The sequence below is a fragment of the Musca autumnalis genome, unplaced genomic scaffold, assembly GCF_047663935.1.
Source record: "Musca autumnalis isolate F117 unplaced genomic scaffold, ASM4766393v1 scaffold_1, whole genome shotgun sequence".
NCBI lineage: Eukaryota > Metazoa > Arthropoda > Insecta > Diptera > Muscidae > Musca > Musca autumnalis.
Window position 1 is genome coordinate 195,993,858 of NW_027411644.1, and position 27,362 is coordinate 196,021,219.

A 27,362-nucleotide genomic window follows, 5' to 3' on the forward strand; every position below is an offset into this window, starting at 1 on the left:
ACGTCTCCGCCAAACATTTTCAACATAGGTCCATGTTTTGGTATAGCCCACATTTAACGGTACATCCCGATTTAAGATGTGTTGAGGAGTTTAGCTAAATTTTTTGATTGAACTATCTGTAATTTGACAATTGAGTTTCCAAGTGGTTGCAAAACGCTAAGCCAAAAATTGTCATCATAGGTACATGTTTTGATGCAGTAGCTCCCCATTCCCCATTTTTCAACATAGGGCGATGATTTGGTATTTAGCGGTACTGGTCAATTTTCGCTAATTTGAACGTTCTGGTCATATTCTAACACATATTATTTAGTCTCCGTTGCAAATATAACATATTCCTGTATAAAATTATCGGCATAGGTCAACGTTTTATTATATCCACAGAAGAACGGCATAATCCAACAGAAATGGCTGAAATCTGGTTCTAATAATATTTATGGTGAAAGATTTAATTAGCATGGTGCGACCGAGCATAACGCCGTTTTCTTCCTATCCTTATCTTTACCCTGTATTTAAAAAGCTATGACAATGGAATCTTCTCATATCATCTTCAAACCTCACAACCAACTTGTAACTATCATCCACCCTATTGTAAAAATTCTACATCAAAGAATTTTGGGTGTTGCACCAACAGCATCTATATGTAAATCAACACGTCTGCACCAATTTGTAATTCCTAAAACTAAAGGGCGCACATTGGATATGCAACACTTTTATGCCCGGCCTAAATGTATGCTATGCTGCTACTGCCATATGGTATTTGTTCCGAATTAAATGAATTCTAATTGCAAACAAATTTGCATGGGCTATGCAGCCCAAATGTATGTTGAGTGGAGAGTAAAAAATCACTCAGTGAGCGAGAGAGGCCAAAAGCAAAAAGCTGAGAGAATAACTCAAAGCGCACACTCCAAAACCAAGCAAACTGTTCGAAAAGTCATCAACATTGCGTAGTATAACAGTTTCCTATTGCGGCTATTATCCTTAGGGCTGACATGGAGAGCAACATATGGCTGGCGAACAGTTGAAACCCAATGGGAAAATTCAGTCTTTCTGCAACAAACGAGCGCATTACAACGGTCAATGTGAAAAAAGTGAACGAAGAAGAAAGAAAACAAAAAAACGATAAACGCAAATACCGGGCGCGTATGAAAAATTAACAACAACTACTAAAATAATCAAATAAAAAGAAGAATAAAAAAGAATTCGGAAAAAAACAACAACAAAGCTATATGTGCATATGTCTGGTGTTGCTAAAAATGCGTGCGGTTGATTGGTATTCGCCATGAAAAATTGTTAAGTCAAGGAAGAAAAAAAATTAACAAATTGATTACGACAACAACAATGAGGATAATGAGAATTACAACTCAGTTTTAAGTTTATAAAAAAACCGAAAAATCTAACAATTTTTACAACGACAACAACAACAGCAACTAATATCCACAACAACGAACGCAGTGCGACTGAGTTAAACTGCTGCGGCTGCAGTTTACGGTGACGACGGTTTCGACATTTCGTGTCAATGTTGTTGTTGTTGCTGCTATTGCCGATATTTGGGTTAGGGGCCAGCCAACAAGAGAATAAGGTGTAAATACCACAATTAGCCCTTCTCATAACCCCCAAACCATAATTCCGCCCGCTCCTCCTCCTCTTCATGTTACACGAGACTTCCAGCTGTAATTGTTAAACAAAAAGCTGGTAAAGGATAATTTGTTGAATATTCAATGAAGTGAAATTAAAAGTAATGTGAAGTGGAAAAGATTTTTAAGAAAAAAAAATCCAAATTAAAAAAAAAAGAAAAAGAAACACAAAAAATTGTGACATACTTTTAGGCTCCACCATAATTTGTTGCCTACTTTTAGTTTTTGGGAGTTCCTGCTGCTGCTGCAGATAGTTTGCAGTTCAACGACTTTACCTATGCTGTCATCTTCATCTCTATGCCTGTTTGCTGACAACAACAACAACATCAACAACGGCAATCTCCAACTAAACAACAAGTAAATATATTTATATTCCAATATAAAAGAAGAAGAACGAAACTTTGCCTACTATTAGGCTTTGTGATTTTCATTGACAATAAATAAAATAGAAAAAAACTTACGATGATGATGACCTTTTCATGTTGATTTTGTTTTTAGTTTTTTTTTTTCGCTTTCGGCACGTAATGCATGACATCAGAGAGCTTTGGAATATTTCTGATTTCATTTTACACGAGCATATACGTATAGTATAGTTTTTTTTTGGCTGTCGAAATCTTTCTTGGCAGTGGCTCCACAGATTCTGCTGCTCTTCTCTCTCACACTGCACTCGGTCAATGACATTTGAACTCAACAATTTCTGTGTGCAAAGATTTTTATATCTTCTGCCTCCATAATAAGTATATTGCGGAGTATAAAATTAGGCTTTTGCAATTTTGTTTGTTCTTATGGTTGTCATGTTTTTTTTTTTGGAAGGCGGAGGGAGTAATTGTATCATCATTTTTTGGCAAAAGGGAAATTGTGATTTTATTTAGATGGTGCTGAATAAGGCATACAATAAAGAAAACTATTAATAGATAATGTTAATTAGGTGTCGTTGCATTAAGATCGCTTTTGATGTTAAGTGCGCGGCCTATGGAATCAACCTTATGTTCCATCGAACAGCGGGTGACTACAATGCGTCTACAATCCCTCTACCATGAACTGCAGCTGAAGTAAATAGGAGCAATTAGTTTCCATTCGTTTGGGAAAGTGCTAAGATATTCCATGGAGGAGTAGATTACTGATTAACTGATAATAATAATTTTATATTGATAATTTCCTACGCAGAGGTTTTCTACCAATTGCAAGTCCAAATTACCAAACTAAATCCAATAAAGAAGGAAACCCCATTTAAAAGAGCCTGGGGCATCATCGTTGTTATTTCCAAAACATGGACCAATATTTATAATTTTCCGAATATAGCTTTTGTATTATATGAGAACATGCAATCTCGGTTCAAAAATTTGACAAACTAGTAAGAAAGTATCAGTCAGCTGTGCCGAAAGAGATGGTGTACCTCAGCCTTGGACCTAAAGAAAAGAAGCTAACACAATTCTTCTGACGTCTATAGGGGTTTTTTGAGTTTTTAGGCCAATTTCTCAGGAAGTCTGGATTTGCCCCCGAAAAAATTTTACAGTCATAACCAAGGCCGCAAACTAAATTTAAAAACCAGTAAGGAAAGGATCAAAGTCGGGCGTGGCCGACTATATGATACCCAACACCACTGTGAATATGTAAAATAAAAATCGGAGGTATATCCAGATCTTAACCGATTTCGATATAATTTGGCACATTTATTTCCATACCGAATTCCAAATATCATTGAAGTCGGACTTATATAGCGTGTTTGGTGCAGGAAATACGCGAAATCGGCCGAAAATATATATGGGAGCTATATCCAAATCTGAACCGATTTCGATATAATTTGGCACATTTATTTCTAGATCGAATTCAGTCACACATTCCAAATTTCTTTGAAATCGGAAATATATAGCGTGTTTGGTACAGAAAATACATGAAATCGGCCGAAAATATATATGGAAGCTATATCCAAATCTGAACCGATTTCGATATAATTTGGCACACTTATTTCTAGACCGAATTTAGTCAAAAATTCCAAATTTCATCAAAATCGGACGTATATGGCGTGTTTGGTGCAGCAAAGACGTGAAATCGGGCGAAAATATATATATCCAAATCTGAACCGATTTCGGTATGATTTGGCACAGTTATTTATAGACATATAGGGTGTTTTTTTAAGCCCGATAGAACTTGAAATTGTAAAAAATAACACAAAAAATTAAATTGTAATCAAAATTTTTTTTTATTCGAAAGATCAATACGTGACATTAACACTTGAAAATGATTTCGGGCATATGAGCACCGCGGCTGTTCTTGACGAAGGTCATTCTGGACGTCCAATTTTTGGCCACTTTTTCGAGCACTGCTGGCCGTATGTCACGAATAAGACGAACAATGCTGGCCTCCAAGGCATCAATTGTTGCTGGTTTATCAGCATAAACCAGCGACTTCACGTAGCCCCACAGGAAATAATCGAGAGGTGTCAAATCGCACGACCTTGGAGGCCAATTGACAGGTCCACTTCTCAAAATCAATTTATCGCCAAATTTTGATTTCAATAAGTCGATGGTTGCGTTCGCCGTATGGCACGTAGCGCCATCCTGTTGAAACCACATCTCCTCCGGATCAATGTCATCCATATTTTCAAACAAAAAATCATTGATCATGGTGCGGTAACGATCTCCATTGACCGTAACGCGAGCTCCGGCCTCATTTTTGAAGAAATAAGGTCCGATGATGCCACCAGCGTGAAAACCGCACCATACGGTGCATTTTTCTGGAGGGTCTCTTGTGGATTGGTCTCACTCCATATGCGGCAATTTTGCTTATTAACAAACCCGTTAAGCCAAAAATGCGCCTCATCGCTGAACACAATTTTGCCATAAAACAACGGGTCGAATCGACGACTGATTTTCAAAGTAAATTTGGATAATTTCGTAGCGTTGTTCAAGCGTGAGTCTATTCATGATGATTTGTCAGAGTATACTGAAACAAATAAAAAAAATTTCATCAAAATTTAATTTTTTGTGTTACTTTTTACAATTTAAAGTTCTATCTAGCTTAAAAAAACACCCGCTATTTTCGACCGATTTGAGGTATTTGATGCACGAAACTCGCTACAAATAAATGTGAGAAATTATATCGAAATCTGTTCTGATTTTGATTTAGCTCCCATATATATTTTACATATTCACAGTGGTGTAGGGTATTTGATCCTTTCCTTACTGGTTGGTCGTATCAAAGTGTATATACCATCTTTAGCCTAAAGACTGAGGATGTAAAATCCCTCGAAATATATAAAATTGAACGATACCGTTTCATGGGGACTAGATTAAAACCTGAATGGACAAAATTCCTATTATTCCTTATATCGAGTGTTACCCTGGGGACTATACCAAAACGTGGACATATACTCTCTAATTTTTTTGCAAGGGCTATTTTGTAGCTGTAATAACCCTAGCGAAGACTACATACAAAATTTAAGCCATTTCTGTCTAATAATGACGCTAAAACTTTCAAAATACCTAGAATCGGGAGGGGCCGTTCTGTAAAGCTATGTGAAGACGTGAAGTTATAACGACAAATTCCTGGTGGAATGTTTTATACGCCCAAACAAGACTAAATACCAAATGTTAGCCATTTCGTTGCGATATTGTGGCCACTACCTTCAAAATACCGAAAATCGGGAGGTACCATTCTATAGGGTCTATATCAAAACTTGGACTTTGATATAGACCATTTTCCCTACCAAACATCCTACGACTAATGTAAATTTCTGTACCGAATTATAAAGTTCTATCTTAAAAATTTGCGAGCTGTATCATGATTTCAACAGACGGCCGGACATCGTTATATCGATTTTATGCTGATCAAGAATAAATATACTTTATAGGGTCTCCGACAAATATTTCGATGTGTTACAAACGGAGTGACAAATTTAATTATACCCTCCATATTATGGTGGAAGGTAAAAATAGTCAAGTACAGTTCAGCGAATATGGCATGAGTGCCTATGATCATATGGTTGACGGAGCCAAATTTTCTTCCGGTTATGTGGTCGCCGTACGTTTTTTAGAACTCTTGGAAGTCTGGACTTGCCAGCGAAAAAATATGTTGTTGTAATCAGAATGAATGATAAAAATGTCGAAACAAACCTCGAACTGGCCTAAAACTGCACTTAATTTATAAACATTTCTGAGGGAGGAGGAGTTTTTAAAACTTTTGGACCATTATGTCAGGATTTATGGACTTGTCCACGAACAACATCGCTGTAAATAGAACTTCATGGGGTGCCTTCAGTAAAAATTGTAAACTGTCTCCGAACAGCCCTTAAACTGCACTCAAGCGAAAATGTTGTGCCTTTATGAGGGAGATACCCGAGGTGTTATCCCATAAAGCGTTACCTACGTGCAACATGATGTAATTTTCAAAGAAATTTTACGATGTGCAAAATGAAGGCTAAATCGGATATTCAGTTCGTAAGTAGACTATTATTTCGATGAGGCAAATTTTCATCGTATCAAAATGTATGTGGTAAAAACCAAAAATATTTTACAATCTATGAATCCGAGTGTCACGCTTTCAGAATTTGCGAACTGTTAACATATTAGGAGGGATCCCATAATATCGACCAGTAAAATTAATTTACGTGGAAGCTGTGTTGGCATCAATGTAGAAAAATGGGTAAAAAAGAAAAAGCCAACAAGTTTTTTTATGTTTCCTTCCGATTAACCTTACATTTTATAAAACTATGTCGAAAAAAGAATCCCAGAATACTCCATGGGCAACATGATGCTAGTGTATGATATCACCACTGTATCCACCTAAAATTTATGCTGACATTTTGAAGCCGGAATTTCGGGGTTTTTTGATTTTTCTTTAATAATCCGAACGCGCAACAAGATAATATTCCAAACTCACAATAAGATTATAGCACTCGTTATTCTACGTCGTTTAATTTATATATCATGAGTGGGCTACTAATAATTTCCTCGTAATTGGAGTCTTAAGGCCAAAATTTGATAAGTGAATTTTCTTAAAAAAAAACCTATTTTTTGCGTGTAAAATTTACGTGTCATTCAATTTACTTTGAACCCCGCGTGAATTTAGCTTTTTTGCGCGACGGATCCAATGAGCCCTTCCATCTACTAAATCCGCGAATATAGATACCTTGGAAATAAGGAAATCAGTAAAAACATATTTTGACAAAACCGCGATTTTTTTTTTTAAATTTTACATGAATGGAATCCTTTATACGCTATTATAATATTTGCGAAAACGAGTGTCATAAATTACAGAGATACGTGACTAATATGGGTGTATTACTCAAAATAGAATGTGGAGGCACATCCGCGGTTCTTGAAGAATCTATTTGAAATAGGTGTATATTAACGTATTTTTGATGGGCGGTAATGAAACTGGATGCGCATCAACATAAGAGTAGAATGCACATTGCGCGACTTTAACCCACTTTAAGTTTTTTGGCATTGTGAGATGCAACTGACGGCACACAATGACCGCTGAGTGAAACATTGAAATACATATGCATGCATATTGGAAGAGTTTGATTCGCTGTAACGAAAATCGAATGCGCGTCAACCGACTTTAACTAATTCGTGAATAACTGGCTTTTTAATTTTCATATTTTTTGAATGATTGCAAGTTCAATATGACTCTTAATTTCGTATCCTTATAAGTTATCACAGTAAGCAGTTAAGCTTTCGCGATGGTAAATCATATTTCTTGATGAAGTTTTGGCAGAGTACACTAATTATTGTATGGGATTTTAGCGAAATAGTTGGAGAACTCTCAAATATTTTTTTTTCTAATTTTTCTAATCGAACCAAAAAATACATACATATATTTGGAATAATATATTAACAATAAGTGTTTTCTCTTTTGTTTTTGCTTTAAGATGCAATTTATAAAGCCAATATTTATAAGTTTTGTTTCATATTTTTAACGCGTTGTCTAGATTCTGTACGTATTTTTAATATATTTTTTAGAGATTTATACGGACTGTCTGGCTGGTGAGGACGATAACTCTCGAACGAACCAACCGATCGGGTCCAAAATTTAGCAATGCACAGTGGATCCACTTGTATGGAGAAAGTGGCCAAAAATATTTAGAGTGTAAAAATCAAGCCAATGCGCCGGTTACAGCTTTGTGCTGCTGCGAAGAGTGTTTTAAGAAACCACGAGCGTAACATTCTCCCCCCCTTCCCCTCTGGAGGGGGTATACGGTAAGAATTGTTTTATGCTGTTAATACAAAATGACATGAACAAAGGTCCAGATTATCTTATGATGCAAAAATAGGCTTAGGGAAAGAAAACAATCTCCAAAACAACATAAAATTCAACCAATTTAGCGGATTAAAAAAAAATCAAAATTTTTGTCTGAAAATTGGTAAAATTTTTGGTATAGATCTTATAGCGTTCTTCCTGGAAGGCACGTACCGCCAACGTAAAACAGATTTGGAAGAAGATTTCTTCATCTTGCCACTGATGCCAATTATGTTAATGTACGTGGTCAGATAAAAGAGTTATACGCTAACATATCCATAGAAACCCTATTCTAGGGCAGCTTTAGTCAGCGTCCCACTATTTATAGTCTGGCACTAGATGGCAGCTGATTTTAATACTGAATAATCTTAAACCCATGACCTACTTTGGAAAATTATTCCCGAGTTGGGCACTGGTGGGCATCATGACTAAAACCTTAGGTCAAATTTAAGTATATGATCGAATTGGCATTACTAAATACACCGAAAAAATATGCAGCTAACTAGAATTCCACAACACGCTAAAACACTATTTTTTATTGGAAACTATGCTATAACCTCCTCCTTCAAAATCCACTATAATATTTTGCCATACGTATTAGTTTCGCGATATTTTGAATATATTTACTTGCACTCAAAATATAGGTTGTACTTACAACAAAAAATATTAGTCAAATGTTCCGACTTTTGAAGCTATTATTAAGAAGATCGCGATCGAATAAGATAAAAACTAATATACTTTTAAAAAGGTCCATGTCATAGCTGTTGGAGTTGCCAGATGTTGTACAAAAATTTTGACATTATTTTTTTATTTTTGGCCAATGGGTGGATCCACTGTGCAATGGTAATATTTTGTCCGAACTTAGTTTATGTTCGACACCATGCTACATTATTCTTTTTTACTTGTTATTACATCATTTACCATTTTCGGTGTAATATTTACTTTTAACGGCAACATCCGAAATGAAAATATTCTTTTAAATGGTAAGCAATATTTTCTACATAAACGGTAATAAATATATGTATGTACCTAAATACATAATGAAAATCTAGTTAAGTGAAGAGTATTTGTGGTCTAAAGGTACGTATAACTGCTGAAATAGAGTATACGCACAAGGACTATAAAGTTACTCACCAAATTAAATTGTGCGTCATTCCGGAAAAGCGGTTCAGATAGAGTGGTGAAGAAAATATCACTTGATTGGATTTATTATAACAGCATTAAAATTACATTCACATCATGATTTTCAAGTAATCGTTTTAATTAAATTAATACACCCAAACGTAATTTTTAAGATGAATGTATATACATTAATATATTTGGGGAAAAACACATACATACAATTGAATTAAAAAGTAAAAAATGACCAAGTTTGTTTACTTAGAATTTATTGGAATTGGACAAACCATATATGGTAAAACACTAAATTTCTTTAAAATTCCATTTGAAAAAAATTAAAAAAAAATCGAGCACATCTACGATTTGTGGTATAGAGGTTAAGGGAAAATTGTGGTTTCAAATCTGCTCGCGTTCACAAAATTGGCCGATGCGCGCAAAAATTATAGCGGTTTTTATTCTTTTATAAAGAAAAAAATATTTTAAAATATCTTATTTGTTGTATTGAGAAAATATATGCATATATCAGTAACAGCATTTGATATACATCCGTAGATGCACCATAATTTCTAAAATTTGTTAAAAAAAAAAAATTAAAAGAAAAATCTGAAGCAAATCTAAATAATACTACCTCAGAATTCGTATAAATCTAGACAACGCGTAAAAAATATGAAACCAAAATTATAAACATTGGCTTATTGACTTATTGTTAAAATATTATTCCCAATATATTTGTTGGTTCGATTAGAAAAATTAAAAAAAATATTTGAGAGTTCTCCAACTATTTCGCTAAATAATAATTAGTGAATTAGTGAATAATAATTAGTGAACTCTGCTAAAACTTCATCAAGAAATATGGTTTACCATCGCGAAAGCCTAACTGCTTACTGTGATAACTTTTAAGGATAGGAAATTAAGAGTAATATTAAAATTACAATCATTCAAAAAAATATGAAAATTAAAAAGCCTGTTATTCACGAATTAGTTAAAGTCGGATGATTCGCATCCGATTTTAGTTACAGTGAATCAATAATTTTCAATATCTATGCAAATTTCGATGTTTCATTCAGCGGTCACTTTGTGCCGTCAGTTGCATCTCACATACGATTTTGATACGCATCCTGTTTCATTAGCGCCCATTAAAATACGTCAATATACACCTATTTCAAATAGATTCTTCAAGAACCGCGGATGTGCCCCCACATTCTATTTTGAGTAAAAGACCCACATTACTCGCTTATCTCTGTAATTTATAACATGCGTTTTCGCAAATATTATAATCGCGTGTGAAGGATTCCATTTATGTAAAATTGTTTAAAGAAAATCGCGGTTTAGTACACGGATTTGTCACAATATATTTTTGCTGATTTTCCTATTTCCAAGGTGTCTATATCCGCGGTTTTAGCGGAAGGGCTCATTGGATCCGTCGCGTAAAAAAACTAAATTCACGCGTTGTTCAAAGGAAATTGAATAACACTTGTAAAGTTTAAACGCAAAAAATAGGTTTTTATAGGGGCATCAAATTTTGGCCTTCAGACTCATATTACTAGGATATTGTAAGGAGCACACTCATGAGATATACATTAAACGACGTAAAATCACGAGTTCTATAATACTGTTACCAGATTGGAAAATTCAAAAAACCCCGAAATTCCGCCTTCCAAATATCAACATCAATTTTAGGTGGATGCAGTGGATATATCGAAAAATCATACACTAGTATCATGTTGCCCATTGAGTATTCTTTGAGTCTTTCTTTGAAATGTAAAGTTAAGCCTTAAATCGGAAGGAAACATAAAAAACCGTGTAGGCTTCAACCCATTTTTACCTATTTTTCTACACTGATGCCAACACAGCTTCCACTAAAATTAATTTTAATGGACGGTATTAAGGGATCCCTCCTAAAACACTTCATTTTAGTCATTCTATATAGAATATGTTAACAGTTTAGCTAAAATTTTTAACCGAACAAGTTGACATTTGAGGTTCTTAGTGGTCATGAAACTTCTTCACCAAACATCGCCAACATAGGTCCAGGTTTTGGTATAGCCCCCATATAACGGTACCTCCAGATTTTCTGTATTTTGGAAATTTTAGCTAAAAATTTTAACCGAACTAGCTGTAATTTGACATTTGAGGTTCTTAGTGGCCATGAAACTTCTTCAGCAAACATCGCCAACATAGATCCATGTTTTGGTATAGCACCCATATAACGATTCCTTCCGATTTTCGGTATTTTGAAGGTTTTAGCTATAAGTTTTTAATCGAACTAGCTGTAATTTGACATTTGAATTTTCAGTGGTCACGAAACTTCTTCACTAAAATTCGTCAACATAGATCCATGTTTTCGTATATAACGGTACCTCCTGATTTTCGGTATTTTGAGGGTCAACATTGTTTAATGGAACTACCCTCAATTTGGCTTTTGAGGTTCCCTGCCGTTATAAAACTTTCCACCAAAAATTATAAAGATAGGTTGACTCTTTGATACAGCCCCGTAGGTGGTACCTTTCACCTAGCTGAACACTGTGCAACAAAATGGATGTAAAAGTCTGGGGCACGGAAAATTCCTCTTGGGGAAGAAAGTCCTTGGTGAGTATATTAAGAACCCCCAAGGACAGATCCGCCGTGATTCGAACTTCCGCGTTATGGCGTGATGAAGTTTTTGCTAGAGACCCTGTAAGCCATCAGGAATTAACGTTATATCTTTGTTCACTGTTGCTTTAGCTTATTTTTGAGAAGACACGCCTTCAGTCAAATCGAATGAGGATTAACTCATCTTCTTTCAACTCGCTTCCTTCAATGTCCTTTTCGTCCTTTATTTTAAGTGCAGCTATAAAATTACCACTAGATGACGTTTTTCATCTTCTAATTGTTCTGCAAAAATGTCGCTCAGAAAATTTTAGGTACGGCTTTCATTGACAACTAATCGATTTTATGGTGGAGGGTATAAAAAGTTCGGCCAGGCCGAACCAAAGAATCATCTCTTGATCATTATTATGTTTCTCTTTATTTCAAAACGGGGAAGATAAAGTCATTAAGAGATTATGGCCACTTACAAATTTAACAAAATCGAACATTTTTTATTCGCTCATATCCGATCGAAAATTTTGATTTGTATGTAACATCAAGCGGTTTTCTCGAAATGGCATTTTTGAAAGCGATACCCACTGTGGCTTAAAAGCGGATGATCCGATTTTCATATATTTTTGTGGGATAATTATATACATAAAAAGCTAGCCCTTAAGCGAGATACTTTTTTGAAAAAAAAAAAAAAATGACGGATTTGTGGCAAAAACGATAAATTCTTTATGTTAAAATAGAAACTTTGACTGTTCACCATTTTTTTTTTGTAAATTCATATTTTTAATTGAGTTTCGCTGAAGAACAAGATTATTAGGTTCTTAGTGATCCCACAAAAACTCATGATGATCGGTTTATTTGAGCAACAGTGGGCACCGCAAACTGCTTTAGTAAAAACATTGTTTCGTAGTGGACATATTTAGTGCCATATTTTCAAAAAAAGAAAAAATCCGAAAGTTGCTCAAGGTGTGACCTTTCATATAAACAAATTATTTTCTAAAAAAAATTGATAGATTTCCTGTAAAAAACTCATGAAAAATTGCTTTTTTCAGCTGGATTCTTACTGTGTTTCCCTCTTATTGACTGGTTGGTTACATTCAATAGGATTATCGTTATCACTTGTACCAACGTTCCTAGTAGTACCATGGGTTCAAGATATGAGTACCCCCATCTCGTACAAGGAAAGCCAAACGTAACTCCTGGTAGTTATTCTGCGAACAGGTGGATAGCGTTAACAACGTTTCCAAAATTAAGAAGTTTATGGCCAAAACCCTTACACAGACCGAGTAAATGGTCGATGGAAATGGGAAAAGGACGGAAACAACAGAAGAAACTCTAGGCCTTCTGATGAAAACGCACTTTACGTCGAATACCACGGCTAGCACCGAGGCATCGACTGAGTCGGCCTACTCATCAGGAGATGCACCAAAAATTGACAGCCACCACGAGCTTTTCACCATACAAAGCAGCTGGACCAACCAGATCTTCCCGGCCCTATTGCAGCGGGTAGTGGATCTTATTGCGTCCAAACTAGTCGGGATCTTCAACGATTGTTTAAAATTTGCTTACACCCCTCTAGCCTGGTAAAAGGCAAGGGTAGTTTTTATCCCTAAACCTGGCAAGGCAAGCTACGCAATACCAAAACCTTATCGCCCGATAAGTTTAACTTCATTCTTACTCAAGACAATGGAACGGACGGTCCACACCATGATAAAGAGTAGAATCCCTAACGATATGTTTAAAGTCAAACAACACGCATACGTTAAAGGCAGATCAGTGGTAACCGCTTTGCACGAGGTAGTACACCATATAGAGAGAACCTTTGAAATGAAGATGTATACACTTGCTGTATGCATTGATGTCGAAGGCGCTTTTAACAAAGTCAGCACCGAAACGCTGATCCACTCTTTAGACGAGTTTCAGGTGGACAGAGCCTTAAGGAACTCGATCAACTATATGCTAAGGAACAGATGGATAAGCTACGGGCTATATGACGTCAAAATAAGAGACAAAGTCGGACAAGAAACGCGACAGGGAGGAATACTAACACCTCTTTTGTGGGTTTCTACCATAAACAGTCTCTTAAGGACCTTAACCGAAGAAGGATTTGACCCAGTCTGCTACGCAGACGACGTCATATTACTTCTAAGGGGACGGAATCCGAATATACTTTGGAGAAGAGCAGAAACGGCTCTTAAAATTGCATACAACTGGGTCAGACCGAGAGGTCTGAACGTTAACCTGGAAAAAACGGAAACATTTTTTTTTACTAAAAAAACGAATGTGGGAAACTTCGAGGAACCAGTTTTCCTAAATAAGACAATAAATATTTCCCGCACAGTTAAATACCTAGGAGTAATTCTGGATAGGAAACTTAAGTGGAAAGACCATAATGACCGACAAGGCCATTGGTCAACATGTAGAAGGGCAATAGGCTCAAAATGGGGGTTCAATCCTAGGATGACACACTGGCTATGCAGAGGCGTAATTAGACCAATCCAAAATCAAAAAATGCAATGTGAAGATATTGCAAAAAGTCCAAAGAACATGTTGTCTAAGCATTAGCGGGGCAATGAGGACCACACCGACTAGGGCTTTAGAAACAATTTTGTTTATACACCCAATAGAAATTCAGGTTAGGTATGAGGCAGCCATCGCAGCAAGTCGATGAGCGAATGGATCAGTAGAGACCACCAAACATATCACCAAAACATACTAAAGGTAACAACGGGTGAATCTATAAACCAAATAGTATCAGACCACATACCTGAAATTAGTGAAGTAGCTTTGTGTGAAGTTTTAATACCAGACATAGACATGTGGATCGATGGAACTCTAGCACAGATTCCCGCTGGAAGCTGCGGGTTTACGGATGGGGCTGTGCTAGAGGGGAGAACCGGACTGGGTCTATATATAATGGAACCAGAAACGAAAATCTCCCTCCGACTGCTGGATCATAATACGATTCTTCAGACGAAAGTCCGAGCGATAACAGAGTGTCTGAACTGGTTTGACACTCACACAAAGGCCACCACTGCGAACATCCTTACGGACAGCAAAGCAGCAATCACGGCTACAACAACCAAGACACTGAAATCTAGAACTGTCTTGGAATGCATACAGTCTATTAACAACTACTCCCAACATGGCACGGTAAACACTATATGGGTACCAGTGCAAAACAGGCCAGGGAGCAACCTACAGTCAGTCTAGATAAAACCGAACCCTTAAAGACGACGCGCATAGAGCTAAAGGCATGGGCAAAAGATGCACATATATCCCTCTAGAATATAGAAGACAAGGAAAAAAACACAAAAATCCTATGGGGGAACCCAGACGAGGGCAAAACAAAGGGACTGCTTTTACTACGTAAAAAGACATTACTAGAGTGACGGGTATCCTTACAGGACACCTATGTCTACAAGCTCACCTGCACAAAATAGGTTGTGCAGAAAGCAGTGAATGCAGGGCATGCAGAGAGGACGACGAAGCGTTGAAACACTACCTCTGTCATTGTCAGGCCTTCACAAACCCGAGAAACCAGCTACTAGAGAGCGACATAATACTGGGACTCGACCATATCAGGACAATCGAGCTCAAAACATTAGGAGACTATGTTAATATGACAGAAATCCTAGACTAACGTCAATAGAATAATCAGGGATTTAACTAATTCATACACTAAATATACATCCTCATCCTGACCACAAATTAGAGCGCACAACAGTCCTCCTTTATGGCTTAAGTGTATGTCCACACGGATATGTGGTATGGAAAATACTATTATAGGGTTGCAATATAGACTGCTCTACAAATGGTGTCTTAAAACACGGCGATCTGCTATAAAAAAGTAGATCCCACATAATTGAGCTAATATGAATCAGTATGCACTCGTTGATATGAGAGAAGTCTTCCTTGTCCCTTCTGGGATGTTAATGGAACGATTATTTTAATAGAGACCATAAAAATACTGCAAAAAGCCCGAGTTTTTGGTCTCAACAATAGTTTTTGGGGGAGGTACATGAAGAATATTGCGACATTTCTCGAAAATATTTGCTATTAAACTTTCACCACGATTTGAGATTAACGTGAAGTATTGAGCTATGTTGCAACTTGATTCACATTTGAGAGTTATTATTTCCGAGTTCATCATGTCTACCAGCCACTTTATTTCGTCAGATGTTTTACCACAAGAAATAACTTCGGTAAAAGTTTACAAAACCATCCTGGAAGTGCATATAAACTGAGTTTTTGGCCATACCATGACCATAGGAGCCGCTAGGACAGACAGCTGTATTGCAATTTGCCGAAAATTTTTGAAATCTTGTGTGGGAGGTATCCTTAGGTATGGACGTTGTGCAAAGTTGTGTTTTCTCCCTTCAAGAGTTATCGTGCTCACTATTATAGCGAAAAGTGTTGAGCTTTTGTGAAGTAGGTACCCGAAGTAGGACACTGATGTGTAACATCTTCGAAATTGATTTAAATATTACGAGTGGCAACGTTCGAAATAAATCGGTTGATCTTTTCGAGAGTTATCATGCGCACCAACCAGACAGATGGACCCTGTCGGTCTAAATCGACTCTAAGTTTTCTGAAAAGGAGTTCGTATAAACATACTTGGGGTTTAAACTCGTTTCTTTGAAAAGTCACGTGTTTGATCGTATCTGTTGCAAAAAATTTTCATCGATTGGACCAGAAATGCTGCTGTTCGAGAATTTTCTTGAAAATGCACCATTGCCCCTTACAAATTAACATGGAAACAAAGATCACCCGGGTGGCACGTGTTAACCTTAACGGATCGTTATAAAAGTTCATATATGTATAAGATTTTTGAGTCAATTGGAAAAACTATAGAGGGGAAGGAGTTCCAATCAAACATTTTTTGGGTCACTCTAATGTATATATTAGACAATCATTAGCTGCAACCAGTGGACTCGTCCCTTAGCACTTACTAATGCTTCTCGGAAGGGAAAGACTAATATAAAATTCTATGATAAGCCCCAATTAAATATTTGTTAACATAATTATATAACTAGAATTTATTTGTTGCCATAATCCACAAAAGTTCTTCTCTGGAAACTTGGCAAAAGAATTCTATCCTCCCCTAAAAAATTATGACCTACTTCCACAGCTTAAACAATGACAAAAAGTGGTCAATGGCCTTTGAACTCTTTTGACCGTAATTTTGTTGGCTCATATCGGATGCTGTGTATCAAATAAAGATGGCCAGCAATAACAAAAACAACGAAATAATACTACGGTTGGCAAAACCTGTAGTCCGTGTGGCCACGTGGCATCATTTGTGTGAAATTGTGTTTGTGTGTGTGCATAGGCCACAATTCATATTTCACACAACAAAAAGAATACAAAATCATATCGTTAGCTTGTTGTTGTTGCAAAAAATTGTCTGACCACACTACCGTAGAAAGGAGACGACACTAACGAATTTACTCTAAAAATCCATTGAAGGTTCAACAGCCTACAAAAGGCTACATTTTTAAAAGACATCAATTCCCGCTGCACTCGCACACACCAAGACTTGCAGAGTAAATAAAAAAATGCCAGGGATAAAAACTAAACTCAAAGCAATGATTGTCAGTCCCAGGCAACTGACCTGTCAGGCCAACTAAAAACAAGAAGCGTTCAACTATTTATTTTGTTTCAAAGAAGAAAAAAAGACTAGTGGCCAAAAATGTATGTATGTATGTAGTTATACACAGCAGCAATGGGCAAAGACTAGTTATTCTAGCAACGATAACAACCAAAAAAATGGAAATCCCCAAAACTGGAAAAAGAACGGAAATCCCCAAGCTACTGGCAAAAGCATTGCTGGAGCCGTTTTTTTTGCCCTTAACGAGGAAAAGAGTTAACACAAAGCGTCATTGGTAGTTCCACTAAATTGTCCCTGTTTGATGTTGTTGTTTTAAAAGACAATTCGTTTTGTTGTTGCTTTTTTTTGAAACTATCATCTCCACAAAACAGAAACATGGTTCGAAGTTAGAATTGCATCCGTATCCGCAAACTGCATGGATACCAAATTTTTTAAACATACATACATGTCATTGAGTTTGTGTGTGTGTGCCTGTCTATGTATGTATTCATGCATACAGTGAGAAAATATTTAACGTACAATTCTGTTTGGTTTTATTTTCGGGAAGAGGGGAAAGTTTGAGTGTTTCAGGCCAGGGTGTTAAACTGCAGCTGTTATCTTTGTAAAGTGTAGCAAAAGTTTTTTGTGTGGTTTATTTTCTTTATTTGACATTTAAGCGTTTTGTTTGTTCTACTCGAAAACATGGACAAACTTTAAACAGTTCTAAATAATTTGAATTTTACCAAGGAATAGAAATGCAACAACAAGAACAGCTAACATAATTAACATTACGTGACTGTTATCTGCAACGAATTTAGGAGGATGAACAGAACGTTTTATTTTTGGAAGAGAGAAATTTAAGTAATCTTCTGGAATAATGAGACAAGGTATCGATTACCCATTTGAAAATAAAGTTTAAATGGTGTTGAAGATCGGGCCGAATTTTTCATACCATTTACCATAAAATATTATTTATTTTTTTGCCTCTCCACAATTTTAGGTGGAGATATTTTGTGACCACGCATACCCAAATTCCTAAATATTGTCAGAAAATTTATCAAAGAATGTCTTCAATCGGTCGGCTTCTTAAAATGGGGGCTATATCAAAGTTTGGACACATTTTTACATTTATTCGTGGAAAAGTTTTGTGAACACTGCGAACTTCAAATAGCAAATTACAGATAGTTCGGTCAACAAATGTAGCTAAACTCCTCATAATACCCCACTGGAGACCTCAAATGTCAAATAATAGTTAGTTCGGTCAAAAAGTAGCTAAAATTCTCAAAATATCTAAAATCCGGAGGTACCGTTATTAGGGGACTATACCAATATAAATAAAATATAGACCTATATAAATTTCAAATAGCGAATTACGGCTACTTCGGTTAAAAATTGTATCTAAAATCCTAAAAATGATATCGGGAGGTACAGTTATAGGGAGGCTATACTCAAATATAGAATATATTTTTCTGGTCAAGTTTTGTAGCACAGTGTCATTATCGATATTTGCCGAAAAATGTGCGCAGTCTCAAGGCCAAAACTGCCTGAAGGAGAGTTCCAATACTTTTGCGATGTACTAGAGAGTTCTTAACTATTGTGTTGGCTACAGTTTTGTCATTGGTTCAATGGTTTGGCTGTTATATGCCAAAATATCAAAAAAACGTCAATAAAAAACTTCACGTCAATATCGGGAGGCTCGATTTTCACCGACATATGGTCTAGTAGACTTTTTTTGCTCAGTTCAATCCCAGGAATCAGAAACGCGAAGGGCCCATTAATGTATCCAAATCGCCTTGGCCTAGTGCCTATTCTATTTTGCAAAATATGAACCATTCATTTCAAAATACCTCTTCTTTTAAACAAGAGATAGTTTACTTATATTCAAAACTATATATTGTTTATGAAGTTATTTTTTCAATAAAATAATTTTATTTTTGTATTTTTTCGCCGGCACATTTTTTTTGCTTATATTTTGCAATTATTGTTCTTTAAACGTTTCTTCTACCGATTTATCTATCTTGTAAGCAGAACAATGTAAACCATATGTACATTATGGATATAACTTTTTGCACTTTTTTGCAAATATCAAAAATACCACCACATAGCCGTGTAGAGCATGAAAAACTATTATGAAATACTGTGTCAATTTTTCTCTACCGCGAAAAAAGTTTCCGCACCAAATGCATTGAAGTTCTGTAATGCATTTTTTAATTTTATCTGTCATAACAACATATTTGCTTTTCATTAAAATTTTTATTTTTTTGTAATCTAATTTAAAATCATTATCAAAGCGTTCTGGACCAATTTGTTCTCAAATCGCGCCATTTCGGACCATATTAAAATTTTTTGACACTATTGCAATTTTTGGTTTTTCTTTATAAACTCGTGAATTTTATGTTTATATTTTTTTTAACCTATCGGACAAGAGAATATGGGTTCATTTGCAATGAATTCGCGAAAGTTACAGGCTGTTTTTGTTGACTTTGCCTGTGAGAATTGTAAGGGCAGCGAATGCAAGTTGCCTCAACAAAAATCAAAGTGATTCGAGAGCTGGTCTTAAAGTGAACTTATCCGAAATCCGAACCTCTTCTAAGTCTGGCAGAAATTTGACTATGTGCAAAGTATGAACCAAATCGGTTAATCTCTTCAAGAGTTATCGTGCGCACCAGCCAGCCAGACAGACGGACATCGCTAAATCAACTCCAAATTGTCTAAAACGGATTTCGTCCAAACATACTTGGGGTCTAAAACCATTATTTCGATGAGGCACATTTTACCCGTATGAAAGTGTATATGAGTGAATATCAAAACAATTTAGTTTCCATGAAGCCAAGGTTTGCACTATTATAATACGCGAACTATTGCAATTTACCAGTAACTATGACCATGGCTAGATCACTTCATGTGTTTTTGATCGAAGCTCAAAAATTTGGCAAAATAATTGAATTTGCGTGGAAGTTATGACCGCGTAAATGAATACAAATAGGAAAAAAAAAACGTTGAAGCTAACGAGGTTTTTTTCGTTACTATTTGATTGCTGATTAATATATTGATATATGTCCAAAGTAAAAGTAGAAGAATACAAATGAAGATTAACTTTCTAATGTATCACTTTTCGAAATTTCCCCTGCTTCCACCTTTTATCGATGCTGACATTTTGAAGCCAGATTTTAGGGGTTTTTCATATTTTTAATTTAACTGGAATGCACATTCGAGTATTTCAAAAAAACAATTAATAGGATTGAAGTACTCGCAATTACGCATAATTTTATATGTATATTGGCTATGTAGCCCACACAGCAGCAGAGTAATCTACTGCCAAAGGCCAAAATTTAGTGCGATATTTTTTCTAAAAAACATATTTTTTGGGTACAGTATTTACAATATCCTTTTGAGTGTGCTGGTACCCCGCGATATTATAGATTGTAAATATCCATGGCAACGGCTACTGCAAAAATTGAAAAATTTGGGATAAATATTTTTGAAAATATCGCTGATTAATTCGCGTTTTCTGTGGATCGTTTTCTCTTTAGTTAAAAAACCGACACATCACTCGCGTGTTTGCGGAAACAGAGGTTTACAAAGTTTAGCAGTATAGAAGCTGTATCCGATTTATCTCAAAAATTGATTGTGCATGTACATCCACGGTTCTTGATGGATTTTATTGAAATAGATTTAGATCGATGTATTTTTTCATGGTTGATAGTGAAATCGGATGCGCATAAAAAGTGTATGTACTTTGTGCAAATTATAAGCGTTATATAGTTTTTAGCACACTAAACTGTAGACGATGCTACATCGCAGCCGCCAAAGCAAATTTTGGTAAATGTGTACAAATAAAAAGAAAACAATTCGTTGTATTGATAAACCGCATGCGCATCAAGCAATTTTGAGGATTTCGCGATTTACACGCATTTCAAATGATACAGTTTTATTTGAAGATTATACCGCATTCAAAGGAACCCAACATTTATTTGAACCTTACCCATATCTTCCGCTAGATGTTAGCGTGTACTCGAGAAGTGATTAGACTAAAAAATGTGATTTTTTGCGTGAAATTTAACTGAAATAGAAGAATAACTCCGTCCTAATTTTCTTACATTTTCTTCAACTAACTCACAAAAAAATTTTAAAAATATTTTCTCTTACAAAAATTTTATAACTTCCCTCAATATATATATGGTAACATGGGCGCTTTCGCCAAGTTTTTGTTCAAAAGGTTCTCATACCCACATCGTTAAAGTTTTTCAAGTATTATTTTTGGTTCAAATATTAGCATATCTTGACTATAAGTTTTGATATATAAATGGTTATAATTTTGTTTTTAAAATATTATTTTTGAGAATTTACAAAATGTCTAAAAAGTGGCGAAGCCTCCCCACCCATGGGGCAGCTTCACCATCGATATTGAACATTTTCCAACGGACTCTAAAACTGTAATTTACCATACTTCCTCCTTAAATATCAACATTATGTACAAAAGGAACATGTCTTCTATTGAATAATCAAAAATGATTTTAAAATTCACAAAAAGTAACCGATTCTAGCGGTTAATTGAAGTAGGTACCTTGAACTTAGGTACAAAAATCATAATATAACTAAAACAAGATACGTTTACGATAATATTTGATTTTAACTTCACATTATAGCGTGGTATATCTATGGTATAAAGAAATTAAGTTAAACATGATAAATTTCTAACATTAACCCACCACGCCTCTATCATGGCGTAGGCGCACCAACCCTTACATATTTCATAATATTAATATATTGACATTTGCAATTGTTTTTTTCATGCGAATTATTTGGATTTATATTTCTTAGTAGTTGTCTTCTAACGGTATAAAATCTGTTTTTGATATCACAAAAGGTAAGGAAGATATCACAAAAAATACCTACCACAATTATTTTTCCCAATACCCTGAAAACACAAAACCGCGTGCGTCCGCTATCATACCTAAGACACAACTGCCAACTTTTGTGAGATGATAGATCTTCATTAAACTCACAATTTTGCCTTTAACGGATTTTTTTCTAGCACTTGTATTTTGCGAGAAAATCGGCGCTGGCGTAGCCGCCCCAGTGGCGAAGGCGCCCCATGTTACCATATATATATTTTTTGCTAAAATGTGCAAACCGCTAAACAGATTTCTATATTTTTGGTTCCATTTGAATCGTCTCGACGTTTAGATTACGTACATATTTTTCAAATATTTTTCCGATGCATAAACAGCTTAAATTTTATTAAAACAAGTTGCAAGTAAGCAATTTTTTTAATTCTTTCTTAATTTCCGCGAAAATTTACAACTTTTTCACTAATGTTATGGGACCTCAGTAATCATATAGTACGTAGGAAGTCCTTAATTAACAATGTTTCGCAATATAATGAGTAGCGTTGTTTTAAGATTTATTTCTTATTATCAGAATTAAAACCACCATAACTTTTGCGCGCAACAATTAAAATTAGCATCTCGAACAGATTTGAGAATCGGAATATTTTTCCAATCTATGTACCAAAAATCTTTCATGTAGCTTAAATATTTTTTTAATTTTTTTTTATGGAAAACTAAAAAATTTTGATATTTCCTCATAAATGCTGAGGGTATAAAAAATGTGTTCAATCGTGCGGCTTCTTTAAATGGGGGCTATATCAAAATTTGGAAATATTTTTACATTTATTCGTGGAAAAGTTTTGTGAACACTGCGAACCTCAAATGTCAAATTAAAGATAGCTCGGTTAACATACTCGTATGTAGCTAATATTCTCAAAATACCCAAAATCGGAGGTACCGTCATAAAACATTGACCTATGATGAACATTTTTGGTGGAGAAGTTTTGTGACCACTGGGAACATCAAATGGTAAATTACAAATGATTCGGTCAAAACACCTAAAATTAGGGTGTACCTACATATGTTGACAATTTTTGGTGGAGATATTTTGTGACCACTGGGAACCTCAAATGTTAAATTACAGGTAATTCGGTCCAAAAATGTAGCTTAAATACCCAAATATTATATGGGGCTGTACCAAAACGTGGGCCGATATAGCCCATCTTTGAACTTGACCGGACTATGGAGAAAAGAAACGCGGGTGCAAACATATCAATTATTGCGGACGCTAGACTGATTACAACAGACTGCCAGACGGACATGGCTATATCGACTCAGATTTTTATCCTAATCAGGGGCTCAATTCAGTTTCTATGAAAAAGTGAAATGAAAACTTTTAGGCCATAATCTATAACTTCGCGTGTTACGTGTGCGATTAAAAACAAAAAAAAAAAAACAAATAGTACAAGTATTTTGTTTTCGTTTTTTGAACGCAGCACGCAAAGTTCTAGGTTTTGGCCTTATAAAGAGATATCGCGCCTTGAAAGAGTCGAATTCTCTAAAAACTATATGCAAAGAAATACTCATAACTTCTTTGAAATTGGTCCATTTTGAAAAAATATTAGTTTCGTTGTTTTCTTGTTTTATCAGCTATTTTATAAAAAAATGAAAAAAATGCACAGTGGGCTTGAATGCAATTTTCGCGATTTAATACTTAAAGTCAATTTTTAACAATGATTGTATTTTTCGATTTCCTTGAAATTTCTTTGTATTAAACTTCGATTAACTACAAAAATGCTAAGCCCTATTTGCCAGTGGGATTCGAATAATTACTACTTTTTCTTAACTTTTTAAAAATTTTCAATACAATTTTTCCTTTATACCAGTGTGAAACATTTGTTATTTTACCAAAAATTACAAAAATACAGTTTTAAGCATTTGTTCTGTTATTTTATTTAGGAATTTTTATTTTGAAAATGGATTAGCAATTATTGTAACAGCCGTACAATAAAGTAACTAAACTGATGATCAAATAACTACAGCTCGGGAATTATATGACTGGACATTCGAACCAATTAATCTACCAAATAATTAAATGATATTTTCTTCAGAGGATGATTATTTAAATACGAAAGAGGATTTGTATTTGAAATGTGCAGTGGTTAAACCTATCGCGGTCTCAAAAAAACGTAATTCTGTAATACCCACTAATGCTGGTACACTAATTGCTGAACCATTCTTAAAATCGCAAAATGAAGAAGTTTTCAAAACAACAAATTTGTTTTATAAATGCAACGTATTACTTTTTGGTAAAATAACATATTTTGCACAGTGTTATATAGGAAAAACTTTACTGACAAATTTTAAGAAATTTAGAAAAAAAAAATAGTTATTATTCGAACCGAATTAATCGTAATTTAATACAAATTTCCAAAAAATCGAAGAGTACAATCATTGATAAAAATTGAATCATCGCGAAAATTGCATCCAATTCCACTGTTCAGCATTTTTTTTTCTATTTTTTATTAGATAGCTGATCCTGCGCCACAAACGGAAAAACAAACGTAATATACCCTCCATAATATCATGAAGATTTTCCTAAAGAAGAACACTCATAGAAGTCCAGAAGTCTTCTTAAAGGTCTTTCTATTGAAGTCCAGAATATACTTCTGTAGAAGTTCTATAGGTCTTCCTATAGAATAAACCATTAAAAAAGTACCAGTCGGCTTTGCCCTCTGCCTGTGACATAATGAAAAGAGTCCAACACAGTATGTTTGTTTTCCAAAACATTTCTGTTGTATCCGATCGAAAAAGATTGGAACAAATCGGTGTCCCGCGTTAAGAGTTGGTGGCCGTAGGGTTTTACAGCCTTAGGGTAATAATCTTTGAGATGATGAATGGGCTTGCCCACGAAAAAAATATATATCGCTGTACAAATTTGCAAAAGCTCCTCGAGCAGCCCCTAAACTGCACTTAAACAAATGTAGTGAAACTTTGTGCGCGATTACTCGAAAGTGTTGTCCGATATAGACCTTCACGGTACTCAATGTATGTTTGGAAGAAATTTCGGCCAAATCGGTAGCTCAATTTGTAAGTGATCATCAGTCATTTGAGTAAGTGTCGGCAGGGTTATTTAGAGCTTTTGGTACATTATCTCAGGGAGTATGGCTTTGCCTCAGAGCGAACACAACCTGCTGCAAAAAAATTCATGCCGATTCGATAAAAGTCTTTAAACTGCATTTGAGCCAAACATTTTGAAAATTTGCGTGGGAGATACTTGAAGGAGTCGACCTATATTGTCCATATTCAAAGTCTAGATGAAATATTACGAGTGCAAAGTTTGGGCCCAATCGGTTAATACCTTCAAGAGTTATCGTGCCAACCATTTATGCGAAAAATGTTGAACTTTTTTGGCGGAGGTACCCGAACGAGTGGACCGATTAACTTGATTTATGTTTGGACAAAAAATTTTGCACCAAATCTTCCCATAAAAGACCACAAGGTCTTCCCACAGAAGACCAAAAAATTTTCCCATAGAAAACCAGAAGATCACAAGAAGACCGTAAGGTCTTCTCCAAGAAGACAATAAAGTCTTCCCAGAGAAGAATACAAGGTCTTCCTTAAGAATACCACAAGTTTTTCACATAGACGATCCCACGGTCTTCCCATAGAAGACCACAAGGCGTTCCCATATAAGACCACAAGGTCTTCCCATAGAAGACCAAAAGTCTTTCCACAAAAGACCACAAGGTCGTTCCCAATATGAATACAAGCCTTCCCACAGAAGACCACAACATCTTCCTATAAGAGAAAATTAGGTCTTCCCATAGAAGTCCACAGGTTCTTCCCACAGAAAATCACAAAATCTTTCCATAGAAGACCACAAGGTCTTCTCCTAAGAGACCACAATTTCTTTCCATAGAAGAACACTAGGGTTTCCTATAGAAGATCGCAAGGCCTTCCTATAGAAGAGCACAGAATATTCTCATAGAAAAACCAGAATGTCGTCCCATAGATGCCTAGAAGGTCTTCTCATAGAAGACCAGAATATCTACCCATTGAAGACCACCAGGTTTTCTCATAGAATACCACAAGGTCTTCCCAAGGAAAATCGCAAGGTCTTCTACTAAACGACTACAAGGTCTTCTCCTAAAGGACGACAAAGACTTCCACTTAAATACAGCAAGCTCTTTTCCAAGAATATCAGAGAAGGTCACTAAGACTTCCCCAAAAAGAATACAGAGTCTTCCCAAAGAAGACTAAAAGGCCTTCCCAAGGAAGACCCAAGGCCTTCCCATGGAAGATCACAAAGTCTTTGAATGGAAGACCACAAGGTCTTCCCAACGAAGATCATAAGGTCTTTCTAAAGAAGATATTAAGGTCACAAGGTCTTCTCCAAGAAGACCACAAGGTCTTCTCGAAGAAGACCACAAGGTCTTCTCGAAGAAGACCACAAGGTATTCCCAAGGAAGATCACAAAGTCTTCGCAAGTAAGACCACAAGGTCTTCTCAAGGAAACCCCAAGGCCTTCCCATGGAAAATCAAAAAGTCTTCCCAAGGAAGAAACCAATATTTTCCCAAGGAAGACCACGAGGACTTCCCAAGGAAGACCACGAGGACTTCCCAAGGAAGATCACAAGGTCTTCCTAAAGAAAATCACAAGGTGTTCCCAAGGAAGATCACTAAGTCTTCGCAAGAAAGTCCACAAAATCTTCCCTTGTGGTCTTCCCAAGGAAGAAACCAAGGACTTCCCAAGGAAGAAACCAAGGTCTTCCCAAGGAAGACCACGGGGTCTTCCCAAGGAAGATCACAAGGTGTTCTCAAGCAAGATCACTAAGTCTTCGCAAGAAAGACCACAAAATCTTTCCAAGCAAAATCACAAAGTCTTCGTAAGGAAGACCGGAAGGAAGACTATACGACGCTGTAAGTTTCATTAGGAGCAAGTCCATACTTCCTGAGAAAATAGCCTGAAAGTTACAAAAAACCCTATGACACCGTGTGTAGTGGTTGGAGCGCAAGATAACTCTCGAACGGATCTGCCGATTCGGTCCAAAATTTGGCTTTCGTAATATTTTGTCCAAACTTAGTTCAAGTTCAAAGATGGATTATATCGGTCCACTCCTTCCGGTACCTCCCCCACAAAAGTTCGAAAATGTTCGGAAAATTTGTGCGAACGATAACTCTTGAAGGAAGTAACCGATTTGGTCCATACTTTGCACATTATGAAATTTCTACCAGACTTAGATGAGGTTCCAATATGGACTCAATCGGTAAATTCCTTTGAGTACCTTCCACACAAAATTTCGGAAAAGTTCAGTTTAGGACCTGCTCTCGAATCGCATTGGTTTTTGTTGTAACATCTTG

At 35.8% G+C, this 27,362-nt stretch overlaps 1 protein-coding gene across 2 annotated transcripts in view; it reads left to right on the forward strand.

Moving 5' to 3' along the window:
- Positions 1-1,008: 1,008 nt before the first annotated feature.
- Positions 1,009-27,362, forward strand: part of Calx (sodium/calcium exchanger 3) — a 534,678-nt gene continuing 508,324 nt past the window's right edge. For both annotated transcript variants that reach the window (XM_073959657.1, XM_073959645.1), the window contains exon 1: positions 1,009-1,991. The gene's annotated coding sequence lies outside the window, so the exon portion shown is untranslated. The remainder of the gene's footprint in view (positions 1,992-27,362) is intronic.